Source organism: Hyperolius riggenbachi, chromosome 10 (assembly GCF_040937935.1).
Source record: "Hyperolius riggenbachi isolate aHypRig1 chromosome 10, aHypRig1.pri, whole genome shotgun sequence".
Classification (NCBI taxonomy): domain Eukaryota; kingdom Metazoa; phylum Chordata; class Amphibia; order Anura; family Hyperoliidae; genus Hyperolius; species Hyperolius riggenbachi.
In genome coordinates, this window is record NC_090655.1 from 186,698,873 (window position 1) to 186,725,120 (window position 26,248).

The 26,248-nt window shown below is 42.8% G+C and overlaps 1 protein-coding gene across 1 annotated transcript in view; it reads left to right on the forward strand.

Moving 5' to 3' along the window:
- The window catches only part of LRMDA (leucine rich melanocyte differentiation associated), a 1,235,169-nt gene that overhangs the window by 647,772 nt on the left and 561,149 nt on the right, over positions 1–26,248 (forward strand). The window lies entirely within an intron of this gene.

Below are 26,248 nucleotides of genomic sequence, written 5' to 3' on the forward strand. Positions count from 1 at the left end.
AAGAAGAAGAAGATGAAGAAGAAGAAGATGAAGAAGAAGATGAAGAAGATGAAGATGAAGAAGAAGAAGAAGATGATGAAGAAGATGAAGAAGAAGAAGAAGAAGATGAAGAAGAAGAAGATGAAGAAGAAGAAGATGAAGAAGAAGATGAAGAAGATGAAGAAGAAGATGAAGAAGATGAAGATGAAGAAGAAGAAGAAGATGATGAAGAAGATGAAGAAGAAGAAGAAGAAGATGAAGAAGATGAAGAAGAAGAAGAAGAAGATGAAGAAGAAGAAGAAGAAGATGAAGAAGATGAAGAAGATGAAGAAGATGAAGAAGAAGATGAAGATGAAGAAGATGAAGATGAAGAAGATGAAGATGAAGAAGATGAAGAAGATGAAGAAGAAGAAGAAGATGAAGAAGAAGAAGAAGAAGATGAAGAAGAAGATGAAGAAGATGAAGATGAAGAAGAAGAAGAAGATGATGAAGAAGAAGAAGAAGAAGAAGAAGAAGATCTAGAAGAAGATTAAGAAAGATAAAGAAGAAGAAGAACAAGTATATACAGTAACACTACACTACTGAACCAAATTAAGGACACAACTTCTCTTTCCACATTTTTTTTTAAAGGAACATCCCCACATAATCACTTGCTGTTGTTACTTGGAAAAAAAGATGTTTCTTGCATCATTCACCCTCAAAACAAGTGTTGGAAGCTATTTTGGGCCAATTCGAATAGTCAGCTCGAATAGTGAGCTCGAATACCGACTCGAATAGTGAGCTCGAAGTCCGAGGTCGAATCGAATAGTAAAAAATATTCGACTCGAATATTCGACTGACCTCGAATAATTTACTATTCGAATTCGACCAAATTCGAATTTTTAAAAGGGGTATTTGAGCACCACTGATAGTACGTCTGGATCCAACTTTGTGCAGATGGCGTCTTTCATGCTGTCCAGCCTGTTGAGGGACCCCCGTATAAAAAATCTCAAGGGTAATGAGCTGTACTGGGTGACCACGCTACTAGACCCTCGGTATAGGCACAAAGTGGCAGACATGTTACCAACTCACCTGAAGGCAGAAAGGATGCTGCACATGCAGAACAAGCTGGCAACCATGATTTACAGTGCGTTTAAGGGTGATGTCACAGCACAACGGAATAAAGGTCTCACTGCCAGTAATCCTCTTTCTCCCATGTCCACACAGGCAAGGACAGGACGCTCTAGCAATCTCATGGTGATGTCAGACATGCGGACATTCTTTAGTCCAACGCCTTGCCTTAGCGCTTCCAGATCCACTCTCCACCAACGCCTCGACCGGCAGGTAGCTGACTACCTGGCCTAAAGTGTGGATGTAGACACTGTGAGCAGCGATGAACCCTTGGACTACTGCGTGCACAGGCTTGACCTGTGGCCTGAGCTGTTACAATTTGCCATCCAACTTCTGTCTTGCCCTGCCTCAAGCGTCCTTTCAGAAAGTACCTTCAGCACAGCTGGAGGCATTGTCACTGAGAAGAGAAGTCGCCTAGGTCACAAAAGTGTTCAGTACCTCACCTTTATCAAAATGAATGAGGCATGGATCCCGGAGGGTTACTGCCCACCCGAAGCCTAAGTCAGTCCCCGCACACAGCATCTCTGCCTGCACGCCGTGTGACTGGCTGCCTGCCCCAAGACTAAGTCGCTCCCCACACAGCACCTCTGCCGGCAGGCCGCTTGACTGCCACCACCAACAGGGTCCACCAGGACTCCAGGCGAATTCGTGCTAGCAGCGGCCGCTATAATAATGTTTCTGGGGCATGTACATGCCTGCCTAATTTTTCTGGCTGCACTGCAGCTGCAGCAACAAAACAAAAGGCATGCACATGTGTCAATTCCCCTTCATGATCATTACCTTGCCACAGTGAAGGGGCTTGCATATCACAATGAAGCAATGACCGATGGCTAATTGAGTGTGTTGGGGTTGGGGGGCACACCTGACCCAAGAAAATAGATAAGGTCGTTGCTTCATTGTGGACAGACCAAATTCGATCAGCTGGACACTCAGTCACTGTTGTTCTGTCATTCAGCTACCTCAGCCCGACCATATGGGACTTGTTGCAACTGCATCACACCCCCCACAATTTTAGATCAAAAGGACGTAACACCTTGGTCACCCCCAGAGTCCACCTCAAAACCTTTGGAGACCGAGCCTTTTGTCATGCTGCCCCTACACTTTGGAACTCCCTGCCAGACCCAATCAGGACAGCTCCATCCCTGGAAGCATTTAAGTCTAAACTGAAAACCTACCTCTTCAGTCTGGCATTCATGAACATCTGACTACCGCCTCTGTAACACAACCCAGCCTCCAACCCTGTATTAATCTGAGACACAACTATGCGCTTTGAGTCCTATGGGAGAAAAGCTCTTTACAAATGTTATTGTATTGTATTGTATTGTATTGGTATGTTCTTTGGTACATCATTAATTAACGGGGATTTATGAAAGCCCCCTGTGGTCACAGGTTGTACTGTCTTGCTCACATGGCTTATTGTTTTGGTTTGGTATTCATAACAAACAGCCATCTACTTTAATAACATGCTAAAATATATAGAAAACAAACTTATTTACCTTATTATATAGGTCTATTATTGATCAACTCATTAATTAATAACTCTATGATCACTATACATGATCTCTATACAGGATTAATATATTAGCGTATAGCAGGTTTAGCTTCTGCAGTGCATGTGGTTGGCCTTGCATAAGCGCATTGCATTGCAGCAAGAACTGAGTATAGTCAAAACATTTCTCCAGCGCTATCTTAATATGAACATAACCTTGTAAAGGGAACAGACAGCTAACTGCAGAAAATGACATTAAGGGTTACTCTTACCAACAATCTAACTGATTAAAGAGGAACTCTGCTAATAATCATAAAATCATGAAATTCACTCAAATAATCTGCAGAACATTTTAGCTAATCAATCTAAAGCAAGATGGGGATAATTTCTCTGCATTAATATGATTTTCTGACAAAACAAAATATGCTGAACTGGTTTATCAATGAAAGGAAAGAGGTTTATGGTTAGTATTGAACAATAACATATTGTTGGCATAGGTAGTTACTTTACACTTCTTATGTTGGCGTCAACATGCTTCAGATATGACAAGCTATCTGAAGCATGTTTACACTTAAGAAAGGCTCCAATGATGGTTCAGGCAGGGAACACACTTGACTTTCAGTTTTCCGCGCGCGTTTTTCTGCATACTTTTTCTGCACACCAAGTGTGTTTCCATGCAGGAAAACGCACGTGTTTTTTCACAGCAGCTGATGTAATTGATAGAGAAAACTGCCAAAATGTGCAGAGTCAGGATGCAGAATGTCAGTTTTTTTTCTGCGCGTGAACAACTCAGTAAGTGTGCACTAGCACATTGATTAACATGAGTTCTCAGTTTTTCTGTGCAGAAAACGTGCACGAAAACAGCCAAGTGTGTTCCCTGCCTCAAAGGTCATTGGTGACAGTGAGCAGCTCAGTTATTGTTGGATGTCTTAAAAACTCTAGGTTAAAAATATGTATTGCTGTCCAGTACCTTTGTATCTATGTTTAACTGAAAACTATTAGAATCAGAATCAGAATCAGTTTTTATTTTCGCCAAATACAGCAGGGCTATACTCGGAATTATTTGTGGTACACATGGCATAGGCATAGTATAGGAAGACGAGACGCACAACACAACAGTTGGAATTACAGTTATGGTATAGGTCTGACCCTCAGTAGTGCGGACTTCGGTCAACAGTTAGTGTTTTTCCTGCCGTGCAGGGACAGTTCAATAATAATAGTAATGATGATAATAACAATAAATGATAAATGACGATGATGTTAATGTTAATAGTGATGATGATAGTGGCCCCCCATGCTGCCCTGGGCAGTGAGAACCAAGGCAGCAGCGGCGAGAACTGTCTGGAAGGCCCCGCTAGGGCACGCCAGAAGGCAGGTCTGACAGGGGGAGATTGGAGTTCAGCAGCCGAACTGTTTGGGGGAAGAAGGTGTTCTTCCGTCTGGTGGTTTTGCATGGTATAGTCCTGTACCTGCGGCCCAGTGGGAGAAGCTTGAAGTAGCAACTGCCTGGATGGGAGGGGTCACCGGAGATCACAGTGGCCCTCTTCCTCATCCTGGCAGAGTGGGGTGGAAGAGGAGACCCGATGATCCTTTCTGCGTCTGTTATGACTCTCTGCAGTTTGTATTTATCGCTGTCTGTTGCGCCCATGTACCAGACGATGATTGAGAAGCAGAGGATGGATTCTATAGTGGCAGTATAGAAGCTGGCCAGCAGATTCCTGGGCATGCCGAATCTCTTCAGTTGGCGCAAGAAGAACAGCCTCTGCTGAGATTTCCTCTGAATTTTGGTGGTGTTCTGCCCCCACTTCAGGTTGTTGGTGAGAGTCGTGCCGAGGAACCGCACAGATGACACCCTAGAGACTTCGGTACCCCCAATGAGGACAGGTAGGGGGGGGGGAGGATTCTTCCTGAAGTCCACGACTAGTTCAACGGTCTTTGCGGCGTTGAGTACTAGATTATTGTCACTGCACCAGTTACAGATTCTCTCTACTTTGTTGCGGTACTCATGCTCCCCGGTGCTGCCAATTAGGCCAATGATGGTGGTGTCGTCTGCAAATTTGATAATTTTCACAGAGTCCGCGGATGATATGCAATTGTTGGTATAAAGGGAGAACAGTAGTGGTGACAGTACACAGCCTTGTGGAGCCCCTGTATTGGTGGTTCTGATGCTGGAATAGCAGTTGCCGAGCTTCACCTGTTGCGTTCTGTTTGTCAGAAAGTCCTTGATCCATGCTCGAAGGGTGGGGTCAACTCTGAACCACGTCAGATTTGTGAGCAGGATGTCTGGGCAGATCGTGTTGAACGCAGAGCTGAAATCTAGGAACAGGATCCTGGGTAGGAGGCAGGGTTGTCAAGGTGCTCTGTGATGTATGCCAAGCTGGCATTGATGGCGTCCTCCACGGATCTATTTGCTCTATAAGCAAATTGGAGCTGGTCGAGGTGGGCGTTTGTGTGCTTCTTCAGGTGGGCAAGGATTGTGAGATACTGTAGTCTATTGATGGCCTTCTTTGCATCTGTTGAGAAGACTGTCAGAAATGTATCTTGCCCAACTCATCAAAGCTGCAAAAATGTTTGAAAACCGACATAATGTGAAGGAGGCCTTAGGGTTAGTTCACATTGGGGTACTTTTTAGGGTTTTGCTGATTGCCACTGATCAGCAAGCGCTGTGTCAATGTAATACTCTATGAGCATTCTCACTGCAGCCTTGCGATTTGTATAGCATTTTTGAGCGATTCTGATTCAAGAAATGGTGCAGAACAGGGCCGGGCCGAGGCATAGGCTGGAGAGGCTCCAGCCTCAGGGCGCAGTGTAGGAGGGGGCGCAGAATTCATTCAGCTGTCATTTCTAATTGTGTTTGAAGCAGAAAGAAATAATAAAAGGGGATACATGGCAGTGACTGCAAGCCAGATAACTAGAAATTAAGGTGTTGGGGAGGTTGTGGGCCCTGTGGTGCCTCTTAGTCTAATAGCAATCAGTGTGTGACGGCTGGGGTGGCAGGGATGGAGGGGCGCACTTTGGTGTCTCAGCCTTGGGTGCTGGAGGACCTTGTCCCGGCTCTGGTGCAGAATTACACCTTCCTTCAAAATTTTGTCAACTATTCCGTGATTGCCTTTTGTGGTTTTTCACTGTGAACTAGCCGTAAAGTGGAACTGAAGGTAAAAAAACAAAACAAAGAGTTTCATTTACCTGGAGCTTCTGCCAGCCCCTTGCAACCGTCCTGCCCCACGCCCGTCCTCCACAATCCTCCGTTCCACCACCGCCAGCTAGTTTTGGTTTTGCCAACGGGCCTGCACCTGCGCAACTCTAGCTACACGTATCTTTGCTTGTGTTACCGTCCAGAATAGCATCCTGCACAGGTGCAAGGAACCAAAACTAGCTGGCGGCGGGAGAATGGAGGATTGTGGAGGACCAGCGTGGGACAGGATGGCTGCAAGGGGCTGGCAGAAGCCCCCTGGTAAGTGAAACTCTTTGTTTTTTTTATTTTCATTTCCACTTTAAGTGTAGAGCCTGCTGGTGATTACACACAGATGGTACAGTATAAGGATTGATTAAGGTATTTATATAAGCTGAATTTAAAAATTCATTTTAACATTTATTATTGAGCATATCAGTAGATTATATGATGATTTTTCCAGGAGTTAAACTTTATCATCAACAGGTAAATGTTCTCACGCTCAATTATGTTGTGTGAGTTGCTGTTGTCAGCTACTAATTTATCTTAGATTTTCTAAGTACCACCCAATGCAGGCACTCTCTGAAGACACAAGTAAAAAGGGTGCATACAGCCAGTTGGTAAAAAAGGCGCTGCATAGAGCACAATGTTATTAGTGGCTCTTGCAGCACCGGGTGGGTACAAAAGAGTGCACAGTAAATTTTATCAGTAATGCTAATAGCCATGATTAGCAGCTATTAACAGTGATTTGGGAGCCAGGGCCATCCTCTATGCAAATTGCTGCTATAAATAGTGGGCACGAAGCTACTACTAGCATTAAGTATGGGCAGATAGGGTTCGGTAGCAGGGAGGGTCTCTTTAGGGTTAGGGTCGGGGGGGGGGGTTCTTTAGTGTTAGGCATGGGGGGTTAAGACTAGAGATCACCTGGGGGGGGTTGAAGTTGGCACCCCCGGTGGGGGTTGTTAAGGTAAGGTAGTGCTAAGGGGGATCAGTTAGTGTTAAGTATCAATAGGGAGAGTTCTGTATAAAAATAGGGATAGGTTAGGCTAGGTCATAGTAAAATATCGGTAGAGATTACACAATATTCTACTACTTAATTCCAAAAGTAAAATATTGGTAATTTTACCAATATTATACTAGCACCTATTTCCAACCCCCTTTTTACCAGGTTCCTTTTTTACATTTATGCCTCTCTGAACTTGCTTTATATTTTACAGAGGTTAAGCACAAGGGTTCTGTAAACTGGGAGATGTCAGTTAGAGAACTCACAGGAGAAAATTAAAAACCTATAAAATTTGGGGCCATCATCAAGTTCCATAATATCAACATTTCTAAAATGTTTAACCCTGGAGTTTTACATAGTTGTATAGGTTGTGGATCACAAGCTACTCCTTTACTATTTATGCATAGATTTAACCACTTCAGTCTATCTGGACGGATATATCCATCCAGATAGACTGTGCTGCTGCCGCTGCCTGACGCACGGTCGCGCATGCTCCTGCTGCCTGCCATTACCCTTCCAATCAGTGAATAGGAATATAATTCCCATTCACCGATCTTAGTCCCCCGCAGAAAAAAACTACGGTCTCTTATCGTATTTCTGCAAAAAAAAAAGTTTCCCAGCCTCCTTGTAGTTCCTGGAAGCATGATCGTACGCTTCCAGGACTTTTTTGACTGTGGCCATCTTGTGGCCAAATAGTAAACTACACCCACATACATTTTTAATTAAAATATTACATTATTTTACATTTAAAATGGTCTGTTTCCCTCCCACACCAAAAATTACCCAAATACATTTTTTAATAATTTAGCCTTCCGAGCACCTCATACCCGGACAGACCCGACAAATATCAGCTCACTTGGACCCCTAAGATCTAGGCTATCCAGCTATGGGTCCCAAGAAGCACAACGCGGACTCTGAGGGACAAATTGCGGAGATCTTTAACCGCAGGAACAAAGGCGCGAACTCTCAAGATGGCGCCGGCTCAAGAGAGGAAGGCCTGCAGACACCGGGTCGTCAGAATCTACCTAAAGACATGGCGACTAAGGCTGATCTCAACCAACTTTTTACTAACCTAGAGAGGCTTATCAAGTCCACTGACTCAGAGACCATCCGAGAGATCCGTACAGAAATTTCATCGCTGGGTGACAGTATACACGATCTGGAGAAGGGTCTTGACGGAGTAAGAGCACACGGCAAGCAGACAGAGGCTGACATGACTGCCATAAAAGCGGAGGTGGCAGCCCTGAAAGAAGCCAAGGAGGACAGCGAAAATCGCGACAGAAGATGTAACTTGAGGATCCGCGGGGTCCCGGAATCCGAAGAGGAGATCCATCCATACCTGTCAGAACTGTTTCATATAGTGGCTCCTTCCCTAGAAGCAGAAGATCTGAGGATGGACAAGGCCCATAGAGTTCTTAGGCCCATATCACAAGATGGCATCCCGCCTAGAGACATCATCACTCGGCTGCACTATTATAGCTCTAAGGAAACCATCCTGTTAGCTTCCAGAGACATCCCTGAAATAACCTTTAGAGGAGCCAGGATTCAAATCTTCCCAGATCTATCACCAACCACGTTGAAGAAACGCAAGGATATGAAGCCACTCACCACCATCTTGATAAGACATAAGATAAGGTACCGCTGGGGATTCCCCTTTAAACTAACGATCTTACACAATGGTAAACAGCTATCTCTGAGCGACCCAGACGACATTAACAATATCCTGACAAAGCTATGGTTACAGCACGAAGCTCCCCACCATCAACCTTACAGCCGCAAGTAGAGAGGATTCCTCCCCCGGAGCCTGAATGGACCACCGTGGCCCCGCGTAGAGACTCAAGATCCCCCGGCTCCTCGGCTCCAGCTTCTCCCACTCCTTCTTCACCTACCTCAGAGGGCACAGCTGGGTGAGACTTTTCCATCTTTTATTCTTCACTGTTTACCTTCCTCCCTGCCATGTCACCTACGGTGCATAGATGCCTGCCCTAGACGAGGCTGTCACACCTCGCAACTTACCGAGACAATGCCCTACTTCTATTTTTGCTTTATGATATAATAAGAAGGGCCTAATCTTGTTCTAAACATCACTCAGCCTTTTTCCTGCTTAATATGGCGCGTTCTGTGGAGGCATGTGGTCGTCCGGCGGCACCCAGGAAGCACAGCTCCCGATATATGTTGCATCGATTCCTGCAGCACAAACTAACTGGTATTAAGATATTGTCTATACATATCCCCCCCCCCCCCCTGTTTACATCAGGGGTGTTCTGTTTAAATGTATGAGTTTATGGTTGGTATTAATATAAATGTTCTCATTCCTTTATGTTTTTGTTCAATAGTTCTTAAAGTGTCCTACTATACAGTTATGTTTAGCCATACATTGCATGGGAATCCGAGGCATGCGAATAAGGCAGACCTGGATATATATCTCGCCTGCTCTTCTAAAATCCGACATGGGCCCTGATTCAAATAGTCCGCAAAGCCCTAATCTCTCCTCCATTAAGATCCTAACGCACAATGTAAAGGGTCTCAACTCCCCAAATAAGCGTAGACTAGCTTGTAAATATTATGCAAATCTCAAAGTCGACATTATATTCCTTCAGGAAACCCACTATAAGAGAGGTCATGAACCTAAATTCTGGCACAAATCCTATCCGTCAGTTTTCTATGCCTCGGCTTCCCAGAAAAAGTGTGTGGTGGCCATCCTGATTCATAAGCGAATCCTATTTTCTATGAATTTTATCTATAGGGACAAAGAAAGGGAGAGATATTATAGTCACAGGAGAAATCCAAGGGACACCGTCTCGTTAGTCTCGGTTTACGCGCCCTCCGAGGGTCAGCGTTCCTTCTTCAACACATTGTCAGATGAAATTGCTATGTACAGGAGGGGGAGAGTGCTGATTCTGGGTGACTTTAATTCATCCCTGGATGGCAGAAGTGATGGCTCACACAAGTGATGCTCATCTACCAGAATGCTCTTGCAATCCATGAAAAACACTAACACGTGGGATGCATGGAGGGCGGATCACCCGGGGGAGAGAGGGCACACTTTTTTTTCACACCCTCACCACTGCTACACTAGGATAGACTATATCTTGCTAGACGCCCCCTCCCTCAGTAATCTGGTCAAGTCTGAGATTCTCGAGATTTCTTGGTCGGATCATGCACAAGTTGTTGCTAACTTAAATTCCCTATGCAGCAATGGCCCCCCTAGTTGGAGATTAAACGACTCACTATTGGTGGATACCGAGTCGGCCTGCACAATATTAGAGGAGATAAAGCAATTCTTCTTATTGAATGCCCCCATGGACACTACGCAGGCAATAAGATGGGCAGCGCATAAAGTTACCATAAGAGGCAAATTGATCCAGATAGCGGCCAGACTGAAGAGACAGGCTAAAGCGAAGTCCATCTCACTGATGAATGAAATCAGGAGGTTGGAATTGGTGCATGCAGCTGGAAATGATCTGACCATTTTCAGACAACTCCAGGCTTTAAGACAAGAACTATGCAATTTGCTATACTCTAAAGCAGATCACTCACTACGTTTAACTAATCAAAGGTTTTATGAAAAAGGCAATAAGCCTGACACGATGCTAGCTAGAAAACTATCGCAGAGGCTTGCTCTTAACAGACTTAATCCAATCCGGGACGCTAAGGGCCAGATGATTCACGACCCTCGTTTAATCCTGCAGCAGTTCGCCAGATATTACAGTGACCTCTATAATGGGTCCACCACAGATAAACGCCAGACCCCTATCACGGCGAAATCGGAATATCTCTCTAGTATCCCCATACCCAGATTGGACCCTTCTCTGGTGGCAAACCTAAACGCTCCAGTGACACCTGAAGAGGTGGTGGAGGCTATTAAAACCCTTAAGCCCTCCAAGGCCCCGGGCCCGGACGGCTACTCCCCACAGTATTATAAGGTCCATAAGGAATTACTAGCACCAGAATTGGCTATCCTCATGAACCGTTTGATGCTGGGTGAGGAGGAACTTCCCCCAGATATGCTCAGAGCTACTATAGTAGTGATACCCAAATCGGGCAGGGACCAGGGGGAAGTTAAAAATTATCGCCCGATTTATTTAATAAACACTGACTTAAAGTTAATAGTGAAAGTTTTCTCTACAAGACTTAATAAATGTTTACACACTGTCATTCACCCGGACCAGACGGGATTTATCCTCGGGCGACAAACCACAGACAACGTACGCAGGACACTGGGGGTTATGGAGGCTATGTGGGCCTGTCGGACGCCTTCTCTGCTTCTCTCTTTGGATGCAGAGAAGGCGTTCGACAGGGTCGACTGGAGATATATGAGGCTGGTGATGCAGAGATTCGGCCTACCGGCTGGCTTCACAAACTTAGTCAGAAGCATGTACACGGGACCGACAGCGACTGTGAGTAATATGGGGCTCTCATCGCAACACTTCCCAGTACTTAACGGGACGAGACAGGGGTGCCCTCTCTCCCCCCTGTTATATGCACTCTGCATTGAGCCTCTTGCCATCCAGGTTAGAAACAGTCCGGATGTCTCGGGGATAGATATTGGTGGATCTATCTACAAGATTGCCCTCTTTGCGGATGACACCATTTACACGCTCTCTAATCCGCAGGTTTCACTCCCTAATCTTTTTAAACTTCTCGATGGATTCAGTAAAACATCAGGCTTCAAAATTAACAAAACTAAATCAGAGGCCATGGCAATAGGCTTGTCTGAAACCCAGAAGCAGGCACTCTCCTCCTCCTTTGGATTTAAATTTAGAGATGGGGCCCTTAAATACCTGGGTATTCTTTTGACCCATGAAAAGGAGTCCCTCTACAAAGCAAATTATCCTCCTATGCTACAAACCCTCCATGGATTATTAAACGAATGGTCACAATATGGTATATCCCTTATGGGGCGTATCGCAGCTGTAAAGATGACCATCTTACCCAAACTCCTGTACTTATTCAGGGCCCTCCCTATAGCTGTTGTTATAAAGGACATCCGGAAGCTTCAGTCACATATAACAAGATTTATCTGGGGAAATCGCCCACCTAGGATAAGATATCAATTTTTAGCTAGAAGTAAACTACAGGGTGGGTTTGGTGCTCCTAAACATTTATACTACTATCGAGCCTTCAGGCTAGCCCAGATCATCCAATTGGCAACCCCTAAGGGTGTAACCAGATGGGTGGACCTCGAAGCATCTTTGGTTCAGCCCTTTCCTATCTTTAATCTTATCTGGACGGACAAGCCTAATATCCCCCGCCCATGCCAATCATATATAATTCAAACTTCCTTAACTATATGGGAAAACATAGCTAAATCGCCGGGTCTTAAAAATAATAGCTCACAGCTAGCCTCAATTTTTAGCAACAAAGATTTCCCCCCAGGCCTAGATCCTCAAGCTTGGTCAAAATGGACCGAAAGGGGTATCACCTGCATTAGGGACGTATTGTTAGAGGATCAGATACTCTCTTGGGGAGACCTTTCTAGTAAACATTCCCTGCCTCCATCTGAGATTTTTCGATATCTCCAGCTAAGGGGGTATATACTAACTTTAGCAAGGAAGGTCCTGAGAACCGATCTCCATGAAATAGAAAAAGAGTTCCTAAATAGGTCAATAAAGAGAGGCCTTATCTCCGAAATGTACTCAACACTCTGGTATCAAACACTAGACGGTATCACCCTGGCTATGAGCAAATGGCAGGATAGATTACAACGCTCCTTAGATGACAATGCATGGCTATCAATTTACAGTAGCATGGCCAAGTCCTCTATTAACATCATCCTTAAAGAGCGCTCATACAAGATCCTATATGACTGGTATCGAACCCCATTTAAGCGTTTTAAATGGGGTTTGATTCCCTCCGATTTATGTTACAGGGAATGCGGTCAAAGTGCAGGTCCGCTCATTTTGGGATATGGGCTTTAGGCTGATATCGGAAATCCTGGGACGCGAGGTTCAGCTGGACCCGTGGGTAGCCCTATTTCACAAATACATACCCAAGTTATCCAAATATGCTAACGCATTTATAGCCCAGGTTTGTAATGCGGCCCTATCCCTATTAGCGAAAATATGGAAGAACCCCCCACCCTCAAAAGAAAACCTAATCACCAAAATGAAAGAATTATATTCAATGGAATATTTAACTTCATCTATATCTAACAAACCAGACCACTTTCTTTGAACCTGGGGCCACTGGTCTGACTGGGCCTCTTCATCAGGGGCCCGCGGAGAGCCCATCCAATAGGTCACCTTGCTTGAACCAATATAATAGACCTCTAGAGTACTGCTGGCATTTCTCTCTGATTAGTATGACACCTCGGAAATTTGTCATGCTTTGTTTATATGCTAGTACTCGGACACTGACTGTTGTTGTTATTTGTTATGTTTAATTTTATTTTTACCTTTCATGTTACTTTATGAGCATGCTACAATCTAGATTTTCTATCCAGCAGCCAAGATTCTTTTACACGGGATCAATGTAATAGACTGTATTATCTTGATATGGACACTACTCCGAATGTCTCACCCTACTTCAGAGTCCTCTAACGTTATTAGATGCATGGCTGCATAGTGTCATCTTCTCAAATGTAAAAACTGAATTTAACTGTACATGCATAAAACTTTCTTCTCAATAAAAATCAAAGTTTAAAAAAAAAAAAAAACACCAACAACATAGTTACCGAAGGGTCTGAACTTTTCAAATATACATGTCAAGAGAGTATCTTAGTATATTTTTTAAAATTATAAGCTTGTAAATAGTGATGGACGCAAATTGAAAAAATGCACCTTTATTTCTAAATAAAATATAGGCGCCATAAATTGTGACAGGGACATAATTTAAACGGTGTAATAACCGGGACAAATGGGCAAATAAAATACATGAGTTTTAATTACGGTAGCATGTATTAATTTTAAACTATAATGGCCACAAACTGAGAGATAATTAATTTTTTCCCATTTCTTTCTTAATCTTCCTATTAAAATGGATTTAGAAAAAAATAATTCTTAGCAAAATGTACTACACAAAGAAAGCCTAATTAGTGGCGGAAAAAAGAAGATATAGATCAATTAATTGTGATAAGTAGCGATGAAGTTATTGGCAAGTTAATGGGAGGTGAACGTTGCTCGGATGCATAAGATTTTCGACACTGTAGGCTGAAGTGGTTAAGGAAGTTCATGGCTCTTCACCTGATTTTCTCAGTTAGATTTCTGCCCATTTATGGCTACTTGGTTTAATTTACAGCACTGCAGTATGCTTTGACAGACCATTTGATATTTGGAACTTGAGAATTTTCCCATCCTGTTTTGTTTACTTGACTGAAAACAAGGTCTAAGTCTCAGTTGCACGTTCCCTTCACGTTTTATTAAATGAGTGATAAATTTCCTCAGCAGTTTCTTCATAGCTCAAGAGGTTTAATTTGTATGTGTTGCCTCTTACAATATGCTTTCTGTAACGCTGCAGATGCCTCTTCCTGAGCTTCAGTAAACAACAGGCTCTCCGCCAGCTTTTTGACTGAACGTTTGCCAAGTGGCGAAACTATTAGTTAACTGTATAATGACTGCTGGGTGGAGCCACATGCTTTTATCTTAGCCTTGCCAGGAAGCAGAATACAGCACCATGGGAAGCAATTATATCTGTAAATTCTCCTGGGCTGTGCTATTTGTTGAAAGAAAGCTCCCAAAGCATCCCCAAACTGTAGCCAACACTCATTCGTAATGCTTGGAATTCTTGAGTTCACCCTGCTGGCAATCATCTCTTTTCTCTTGGAGTGTTTCATTCTGTAGTTTGTTGCTCAGTGTTGTGTGTAGTGATTATATTTTTTTTTAGAATTGACTTCTTTTGTTTGGGAAATATTTTTGAATATATTCCAAAACAATAAGCTTATGGCTTAAGGAACTTCTAAAAATTTGACTACTTGCCATATGTAATACATATTCCTACAGGAACAGAGAAAAAGGAGCATCAGGTGCGCCTGGTAATTTGGGTGCTGCTATAGGCTGTTATGCAATGAGTGGCCCCCGGTGTGTAATTACACACTGGCCACTGGAGTTCGCCTATAATATAGGCAAATTCCTGCTATCGGCACGGAAGCAGTAATAGGCTTTGCTGACTGTTAGGTATAAACTAAATTGATCACATCTGCTCCCCATTCACACTTGAGAACTTGTAACACTAACATGAAACATGACCCCAGGAAAATGGGAAATAGGGAAAATGTCTAATTAAGCAGAATTTTCACATTCTTCACTTAGGGGTTTACTTACTTTTGTTGCCAATGGTTTAGGCGTTGATGACTGTGTGTAAATTTACGCTGTTTTACAAGTTGTACACTGACTACTCTACACTGCATCAAAGTGTTGCATCTTCCATGTTGTCCCATGAAAAGATATACGTCATACAATATTTACAAAAATGTGTGAGGAGTACTTTCTTTTGTGAGATACTATAAGTACATATGACATGAGTATTAAACATATACACATATATTTAGAGACATCAGTGGAACACATATCTTTGACTAATTGAGAATATAACCATTACAATGAACAAATCTAAAGGTAACTTAGAATCAGAAAAAGTAATAGACATAACACTGGTATACGGTATTCAGAACATTATAAATACTGTAGTAAATAAATAGTCTGAGGTGGGTATTTCAGGCATTATCTAAGCTGTAACCAATCAGCATTGCTGTATCTCTATGGGTGTATACAATGCCATACACCCATTGAGAAGGTGGTGTGTCCATATTTAGTTGATGTTCATCAAGTATTAATATTTATCAAATAAACCCCTCAGCATATATGACATTTCCTCATATTTCTTAGTACCATTAACAGCAATAAACCATTCTTCGGTGGATGGGATTGTATCACATTTCCAATGCCTGGGGATCAATCCTTTTGCCACATTTAGCAAGAAAGGGATTACCATTTTTTTGTAGGAATGGACTGGCAGGTGAGTTAGCTGCAGGAGGAATGCCCAAGGGTAATTTTTCAACAGGGTATCAGTTATTTTATGAATAAACAACCTAACTGTGACCTGAAAGGGAGTCATTTTCAGACAGGATCACCATATGTGAAGGTGTGTTTCCACCTCACCATGACCTCACCAAGAGCAGTCAGCATAGTCAGCTATAAACCTGTATATAGACAGTTTATAGTTTGCTTCTTGTATATTTTAACTCATTAAGGACACATGAGAGAGTCTCAGGGTGTTATCTTTTCTCTAGTGTTGTCATTATCATTCCTATTTTTTCCTCCATCTTGTACATGTATTTGAGAAAACCTGAATAGGAGCATTCTACGAGCAAATTGTCGAAAAGGGATATAAAATGTTTGGATTTTTTACCTTGGGAGAAAAAGTATTGCAATGATGCAAGCTCTACGGGTGATTCATAAGAGACAACCGTGCCGAGGTGGCAACTGCCCAGCCAAAGGAACTATCAATAGTATGCCGTACCTTAAGAATATGTAAAATGGGGGGCTATCAGGGTCCTGTTGATCTCGGCACCAACAAAAGGAAGAAGTTGATTGACACACGATGACAGCAGACCGCAGATAGGTAGGGGGTAGCAGGTGACTCTAGTCATGCCTCCAGATCAATAGACCATCATCCATAAGTAGAAAGTAGAAAGAAGTATCCGGGCACCAACAGCAGCAGTAATGCCAGTATACCTTTAATTCATGCCCAAGCCGCTTGACATATAAGTGCATAAGCCTAACAGCCGTTTCACATGAATAACCTGCTTCTTCAGAGGCAACCAATAGCTATAGTACCGCTATTGGTTGCCTCTGAAGAAGCAGGTTATTCCTGTGAAATAGCTGTTAGGCTTATGCACTTATATGTCAAGCGGCTTGGGGATGAATTAAAGGTGTACTAGCATTACTTCTGCTGTTGGTGCCCGGATACTTCTTTCTACTTTATACTTATGGATGATCTCGGCACCAGTGATTGGTGCAGGCAATCCCAGGGTGTGGAGTTTATGGTTTTCACCAGTGTTCCCCACAAGGGATGATGGGCCACCACCCCTAATGGGTGGCAGACTACTTTGCTGCCTGGTGCCCACAAGGTCACAACCCCTAGGACTGCCCACCGGGGATGAGAAGAACAGGAGAGGTTACCTTGCTGGAAGGGAAGGAGAAAAATTACTAATGTGACAGGACTGAATACAGGACTGGCGTGACAGGACAGGCTGACAGGATTGACATGCGGGACTGACTGATCAGACTGACAGGACTGGTGAGACAGGACTAATGTGACAGAACTTACATGACAGGCCTAATGGGACAGAACTGGCTACAGGACTTGACTGAAAGGACTGGTGCAACTAGAGCCTGACTGACAGGACTGATAGGACTGGTGCGGCAGGGCCTGACCGACAGGGCTGACCAGACTGACTAGCAAGACTGACAGATGAGGCTACGGATGGTGTTCAAACATGCTGCCGCTGCGAGAAAGATGCAACAGCACCGGGCGCCTATTGTTCAGAGTTTAAATACCCTGACCTTTTCGCCAATGTTGAAGTCACAACCCCCACCACACGCAGAAAAGAAGTAACGGAGCATGCCCAGTAGGATGGATCCACGCCTCTGGAGCACGCCGGTCCTGAAAGTCTGTTGGGACAGTGTGCGACATTTATCTGTTGTATAAGTAAGTTAATCTGATAAGCAGCCTCCTTTTACTTTAGACTACTGTCTGATATAGTCTCCTGATAGTCTCCTTATGGAGTTTGGAGTATTGGGGAAAAGCCTGATCAAGTTTGCTTATGTCTCTCTGAAGAAAGATATTCACCACTACTTACACTTCATTGTGATGTTGTTCTTGGGGGACATTAAATAACCGCAAACCTGCAGGGAATTCCTGCCATTAGTGGTTTTAATAGGTATAAGATAGCGATGTATGAATGAAAGAACTGTTTTGGAATGGATTTAAAAGAACTGAACATGTATTATTTATGAAAAAATATTTTCTACAATTCATTTACAACTATGGACTATCAAAAAACTAATAATCACATAAATATATATTTACTAATACATATTGTGACTATGATTATTATTATTATTTATTGTATTTATAAAGCGCCAACATATTACGCAGCGCTGATTGTCAACTATTGCCAGGAGTTCAAATTAGGTGAAGTAAAGTATTATGCACACATTACAAAGCAACGTCTCAGACATCAATTATCTATTAGTATGTGTGGGAATCGTCTTTTCTTACCCCCCGTTCATTAATTGGATTAGGGTTATATGTGTTTCGCTTAAGAACAGCAATGATCACTAATGGAATGACCTTGAAATCATTATCCCTCTCTGAGCTATGAGACAAAGATTGTTATTCACGTTTCCGATATTTGTCATTACTTGAACATAATGACCATATAATATATTGTCCACATACTTACACAATTTGAAAAGTGTCATGTATATGCAATATACCCATTGATGGGTCATTTCCATTTCATTACTGGGAAGTGATTTGGCTGGCGTCTGACATTACAGTCTGCAAATTCTTAACCCTTTTTTAAATCTCAGTTGTGTTTAAGAAAGTTTTCTTGTAATGATGGTATAATGAGCCCCTAAGCATACAGTTTAAAGCCAGGCAAATTCTATACTCATTTTGCCAAATACACAAAAATTCCCCTTTTTAATCTCTCAAATTATGTGGAGGGGTTGATTTACTAATATTGAAGGAAGGAGTATTTTACAAGTTTATATACCATTGTGAGCTGCATTTGTATTTTTCATCTCTTAGGGCTGGTTCACACGGGCGTCTGCTGAGCTTTTGCTTGGCATTGCGTTCAAACGCCAGCGTTTAAACGCCAGCGTTTAAAAGCTAGCTTTTGAAAGCTTTTGAAAAGCGTTCAAGGCTAGCAGTCCTGGTCTCTGCTATTGTTTCCTCGCGTTTACTGCCTCTGAAAGCAGCATGTTGCTTTTGAGACTAGACGCAACGCTGGGATCTACTGCCAGGCTTTCATGAAAGCCTGCAAAAGCCAGCTCTAAACGCTCCCATTCACTTGCATGGGATGGCAGTAGATCCCAAAAAACGCTGCGTCTGAAACGCTGCGTTAAACGCCACAAAAACGCCCGTCTGAACCAGCCCTAACTGTCAATGCTATTAAATAACCAACTGTGAAATTGAAGTGGGTTGGCAACAATACTGGTAAATAAGGAAGGGCTTCACTTATATCCCTTTTCACTTTCATCACATCCACACCCACTGTGTCAGTCACATTCACTTGCTGGTCTTTGAGGAGGTCTGGGAATAATCAACTATGTAAATGTGCTATATGCTCAGGCAAGCACAATGCCACTAGGGATGAGCTTACACAATAGGAACAGCATTCCGAATGTTTCGGCACAGAACTAGAACCTTTACATATGAGGCTATTGTAGGGGGGGGGGGGGTAACTCACCCTGTTCACCACCTCTGGCTGCTGTGCTCCACGTCCCATTTCATCTTTCTGATACTACCTTCTTCACAGCGGAAAGAGAAAGTATAAAAAAAACGGAACATGTCGTAGAGCACAGCAGCCAGAGGTGGCGACCCACATATGTAAAGGTTCTGTACTGCAGCATTCAGAATTTTGCTCCAAATTCATAAGCTCATCCCCAATAGCCACCCCCTCCTCAATGAATGGGTACAGGGGTCTAACAGCCCTTTTCCATCCCATGAATAAAAGAGAGTCTGAAGCCTAAAAAATGACCCGCTTTTAATAGCCAGTCCTCTTCCGCATTAATGCCATTCCCATGGCAGAATGAGGCCTTAATCACTCCGAAATCCCTGGAGCAAAATTCGAGCTTCTTCCGGGTAGAGGCAGAGCTTTGTGCAGTAGCTCTGACTCTACTCATGTCGATCTCTGCGGATCTCCACCTCCTCCCACCCCTCTCAGTCTTCTTTCACTGAGAGAGGCAGGTAGAGGCGGAGATCCACAGAGATTGATGCGACTGAAGGCAGAGCTACAGCGCAAAGCTCTGCTTCCCCCGGGCAGCAAAATCCACTACCTGGAAAGTCATGGATTTTTTCCCCGGGATTTGGGGGGATAAAACCTCGTTCTGCTGTGAGGATGCAGTGTTTCAGCTATGGCATTAATGCTGTAGAGAGCTGGCTATTAAAAACAGGTCATTTTTTAGGCTTCAGGCTCCCTTTAAACAAACAACAAACAAACAAACACAGAACATTTATATTGCGCTTTTCTCCTAGCGGACTCAAAGTGCCAGAGCTGCAGCCACAAGGACGCGCTCTATAGGCAGTAGCAGTGTTAGGGAGTCTTGCCCAAGGTCTCCTACTGAATAGGTGCTGGTTTACTGAACAGGCAGAGCCGAGATTCGAACCCTGGTCTCCTGTGTCAGAGCCCTTAACCATTACACTTTCCAGCCACTAAAAATAATTTAAAAAAAAATCCACACTAAATCTATTAAACTTTTAACTAACATACTGGTGCCCATTCAAATAAATATATTTTATTTTATCTGATCTACAAAATATTCTTTCAGCACTGCGCAAATGAAAAAAATACTAAAATGATGGTAAATAATATCAAATAGTTTTTTGTATATTCTTGCTTGCTGGGGGTTTAAAAAAATTATTGATAAGGTGTGAAAACACACCTTATCAATCTCACTACTGTGAGAAAACCTTGGAGAAACATGATTTGAAAAGGTGTCACTCACTGACTTACTAAAAAAAAAACAAAAAAAAAACCTTAAGTTTAATATTTTGTCACCTATATTTGTTTTTCTTGATTGAAGTCTTTGGATATCTTCATTTCTTCTTCCTTGTCCATTTTCTGGGTAGATCTGTAATAAGTGGTGGGGTCATTGATGTTCATTTATCAAAATACTTAGACTGATGGGAAGCTCGTATGCTACATACATGTATAAACATGGTTGGGATCCCTCAGTGGCAGGATTGACCATAAAAGGACATGTCTCTCTGGGATCAGTCACTGATGGAACCCTTGCACATTAAAAATATTTGCAGTAGCGAAGGCTGGCATGGAGTATGAAGATTGAAGGCATGGCTCTTAATGAAAAACTTCGAACAATACCAGAAGCTTAGAATCAAACACAAATGATTCTTCAAGACAGAGAGTGTCTAGAGGTCCCTGAATTCAAAACCCAGATGACTTCAAGTAAAACAGAGATAATGCAACAGATTGGTGTTCAAAAAGCTCCCATGCCTATTATGCTATGAACAAAGTACTTTGTGAGTGGGTAATGCAACTACCCCTTTCTATTTTACGATTTACACTACATTGCATATATTACAGGTCAAATTTAGAGGTATTGCAGGTGGATTTGTCATTTAACTCCTGCAAATGTTTATGCCTACCATTCTTGCTTGTTGTTGTTGTTTAAGCCAATGAGTGCAAGGTCCAAAATTAACTGTTTCCCTCTAAATGCCTAATGAATTTCATATTCCTATGATACACTGATACTTTATTATCAGGAACTGGAACTAGAGTACACCACCCACTGAAGGGGTGTGTCTGAACAAGTCTTTTGTTTTAGTATAATAAATGAAAATGCAAGATAGCACGTATCTTGTTTTTTTACTTTTAGTACATAATAGCTGTGGTAATATTCACTGAGGTACACGTTACCTTTTTTGATTCCCATGCTCACCCCACCCCTTTCTTTTTTTTAAGGTAGCCATACACTGGTCGATTTGCCATCAGATTCGACCAACAGACAGATCCCTATCTGATCGAATCTGATCAGAGAGGGATCGTATGGCTACCTTTACTGCAAACAGATTGTGAACCGATTTCAGCCTGAAACCGATCACAATCTGTTGTGGTGGTGCTGCCGCCGCTCCCCCAGCCCGCATACATTACCTGCTCCGCTGGTGCGACTGCCCCCGGTCACCACTCTTCTTCTCCGTCTCCGCTCTGGTCTGCTCTGGTCTCCGGCATGCTTCCCTTCTTCCTGTCTGGGGGAAGTTTAAACAGTAGAGCACCCTCTACTGTTTAAACTTCCTGCCGGGACAGGAAGAAGGGAAGCATGCCGGAGACCAGAGCAGACCAGAGTGGAGACTGAGAAGAGCGGAGACCCGGGAGTCGCGCCGGCGGAGCAGGTAATGTATGCGGCTCTATTGCGTCGCTCATCGGGCACTCGAACGCCGCTAGCGATGCGCTCTTTTCCCGTGGGCGATCGACGGTTATTTTCCGCACGGCGCGATTGACGGGATCGGACGAAATGGATCGAAATTCGGCGTGTAGCGTGAACGACTGGCAGCAGATTCGATCCCAGTGATCGAATCTGCTGTCGAAACGGGCGCAAATCGGGCCAGTGTATGGCCACCTTTAGTCTTTTAAAATACATCTCTGATTAAATAAATAAAGGAGGAGGTACAGACCTATGATGCTCTGCTTGTTACTGACTAAAAGATAAAGCAATTTGGTGTTTCCTGAAAGAACTGTACTTTTTTGTCATTTTGCATCATAAGATTTGGTCAAAGAAGAAAAAAGAAAAAAAGAAAAACGAAGACAAGCAGCCAGCTAAACTCAACACTTTGCAAACTCCTCTACAAGGTCCCCCAAAAAAACACATTAGATTCAATTGGGCCATGCCGTTAAAACATTTGTGCAGAGGTTGTGTAGGACAACTGTAGAACAGCTGTTAATTTTTCATTGATCAGGGCACCCAAGATAACGTGCTTGAGTTCCGTTTTACTGAGAGAAGCTGTTTTCTGTGATTTAGCTATGGCTGGAAATAAGTTAATATTTCTTTTTCGTAACTGGGCAGCACTTGCCTACGGAGTAAGTGGTTTGCCTTTCAGATCTCCTTGATGCCTGTTATCTTGGTTCCTATATGGCAGAATTGCCACTTATTTATTGTGGATCTCATTTTTTATATAAAAAAGGGGCCAAGAATAATGATTTTTAAACTTATTAATGCATTTCTTGGGCCAAATTCAAATTCTAGTATTTATGGTAAACTGCTACATAAAGAAATGTGGAAGAGGAGAGACGTTGACACCGCAAACTGTAATAAAGGAAGTTTCCATTTCAATGTGCATAAAATGAGAAATTGGCAGGCTTTTATTTATAATATACAATTTTAGAATGATAATTAGAATAGTGATTTATCTCATAGCTAGTTCTGTTAGACAAATACAAGATATTAAAGTATTAGTCTACTACGCATAACTATATTACTTCAGGGAGACTAAGCTTTCACCAGGTCACTAAGTGTACTTGTTACTAACCAGATATTGACTTTCCATAGTATGCATTAAAAAAATAGAAATTCAAACTGCAAGATTTAATAGTCATAAAAAATTAGGATATGAAGAATATTCAAAGACCTATACTGACATTATATTAATATTTTGTTGGAGTTGGTATTCAACTGGTCAGGATCTATAAATAGTAGAAGGCTAGAAGCAGGCGGTAAGCTGTTAGTGGAGCAGAAGATCTTGAAGATGATGGACCTCCCTGGAGGTACTCTTTAAGCAAGCTAAACACTGCAAGCAACACGTAGAGAATCCTTCTATCAAGAGGATCAGAGCCATACTGCAGTCAAGGCTGCTGATAAAGAAAGAGTTCCTGGATCGAACCCTGAAGACGTTAACATAAAAGTCTGTGTGTTCTTTTATTGACTGTTACACACTTTAGGCAAATGTGTACAAGATCTTGGAAGATACCTATACACATTAGCTAACTTGGAGGTGCTTATCTGATGGCTTTGGAATCAAGGCCATCTGTTAGCAGTATAAAAAGTGGCTGGCTAGTTTACTGGTTAAGGGCTCCACCTCTGACACAGGAGACCAGGGTTCAAATCTCTGTTTTTGTTCAGTAAGCCAGTACCCATTCAGTAAGGATTCCTTGGGCAAGACTCCCTAACACTGCAGGGTGGACTACTAAGAGTGCCCCCAGTATGTATATGGAATGGAGATACATAAACCACTTCATGCCATGGGCTGAAGGGTTGAAATGCTCGCTTGCTCTCATGGCGCACATGAGCTTTAGCAGAATAGCAGGTTTTAACGAGTCCCCTATGCTACGGAAGAAATAGCAAATTGTAATGACTATCAATAGCTACAACACTGCTGTAGAAACAATAAAACTGGATAGTAATTTCAAAATTAATACAAAGACAATTATCCAACACCGCTCACTATGCCAAATTACAGGGGGACCCCACAAAAGGCTACAGGATGGCACTTAATAGGATGGTTAACAGATTGCCTGCAAACATCAGACTACATGTAAGGACCCTTATCCCTGAAGAGCCTAGAACAGCCTGCTTTTACATGCTTCCCAAGATCCACAAAGAGGGAAACCCTGGCAGGCCCATAATCTCAGGGAGCGGAACTCTTACAGAGAACATCTCAGGGTGGCTGGAAAACATTTTGAAACCTCTTGTCTGTAAAAGACCCAGCTACTTACAGGATACCACCCACCTCCTGAACAAACTGTCAGCCATCGGCCCAGTACCTGAGGGAACCATACTGGCCACGATGGACGTGGAGTCCCTGTACACGAACATTCCCCATGATGATGGTATTGCGGCCTGCCGTAAATATCTTCAGGGTCAGGGCATACCTGTAAAGCCTATTACTGGACTGATCAAATTCATTCTCACTCATAATTATTTCACTTTTGGACAGGACCTCTATTTACAGCAGATGGGCGTGGCAATGGGTTCGCGATTCGCTCCACAGTATGCAAATCTATTCATGGCCAAAATCGAAGAGGAATACCTCAATGCATGTGGCATAAAACCCTTGGCCTACTTCCGCTTCATTGATGATATTTTAATCATCTGGTCCACAAGTGAGGATGATCTTCTCCAGTTCCACAGGAACTTCAATGCCTTCCATCCTACAATCAAATTGAAACTTACCTACTCTCACACAGAGATTAACTTTCTGGACACCACCATATACATCAGGGGTAACAACATACAAACCTCTGTGTATCGCAAACCTACAGACCGTCCCACATACCTAAGATATGACAGTTTTCATCCCAAGCACATTAAGAACTCTATAATTTACAGCCAAGCTATAAGGTACAACCGGATTTGTTCTGACAGGATGGACAGAGACAAGCACCTGGATCACCTTAAGAACACTTTCATTAAACAAGGTTACAGTCCTCCCATGGCTGAGGCCCAAATCAGGAAAGCCAGCAACATCCTCAGGACTGAACTCCTGAAATATAAGCAAAACCAGAAAGAGGAACGTGTCCCTTTGGTTGTCACCTACAACCCACACCTGGAAATCTTAAGGAGGATTGCTAAGGAACTTCATCCCATTTTACACAAGGATCACAGACTGAGAACGATATTCCCTAAACCTCCACTCTTGTCATATCGGCAACCACACAATCTAAAACAGATGATTGTCAGGAGCTCTTTGAATAGGCCTCAACAAAACGGAACATCACCCTGCCGACAAAAAATATGTGGGACCTGCAGACACATTTACTCCACTGACAGGGTAACGATACCAGGTTCACAACAGGAGTACAGAATACAAGGTAAATTTTCTTGTGGGTCCACCAATCTGGTATATCTGATCATGTGTGCTAAATGCCCCAATGTTATGTACGTGGGAGAAACTGGACAAACTCTGCGCAAACGTATGAATGGACACAGGCACACTATTAATGATACCAAATCTGGACTCCCAGTTGCTACACACTTTCGGTCCAACGGACACAGCATGGATGATCTTCGTGTCACTGCCCTGAAGGGCGGCTTCAAAACGTCAAATGACCGATTAATAGCAGAAACAAAATTTATAAATTGTTTCAAAGCTGTGCAGAAGGGTCTGAATAAGGACAACAACTTTCTATATTGGTATGAGATTGATGATATATGAACTGTCTCAGCCACCCTAGCTGAACTTGTGAACTAAGAATTTACGATACCTCTGGGTCAATCCTAATACCAGGTCTGGGAGCAATAAAGTAAACAAGGATCCTTATCTTACCCCATTTAGATGGTCTGTTTGTATTAAGGCATCTTAATGATGTATTTATGCTTGAAAAAAATATCTGTTTTTCCTTTTGATGTTGCATGTATATAAGCTGTCTGTACCACCAGCTTGCAAACTAACAGGATATAAACCTGACGAAGGCTGCAAGGCCGAAAGCTTGTTTATTCTTATTCATTTGTAGTTAGCCAATAAATGGTATCATCCTGATTTAAAACTTCTTGAAAATTAATACTATAATAGTAGTCAATACTTTGATTATATTAGCTAAAAATGCTGGAATATGTGGGTCCTGGAGTAAATGGATTAATCATTTATAGGTTATCACATAAATATCACCAAATATGAATGACTACAGTATGTGTAAGCTGCCATGTTGCATCCATGATCACTTGCATCCCCCTTGTGTTTGAGCACTGGAGATTTAGACCCAATGTATAAGCCATTACATTGTCTCTATCACCACCACCTTCACAGACAATGGGGGTAGGGAGGTTTAGGGTTAGATGCCAGGGTGGGGGCCCTTAGTTTTAGGCATCAGTAG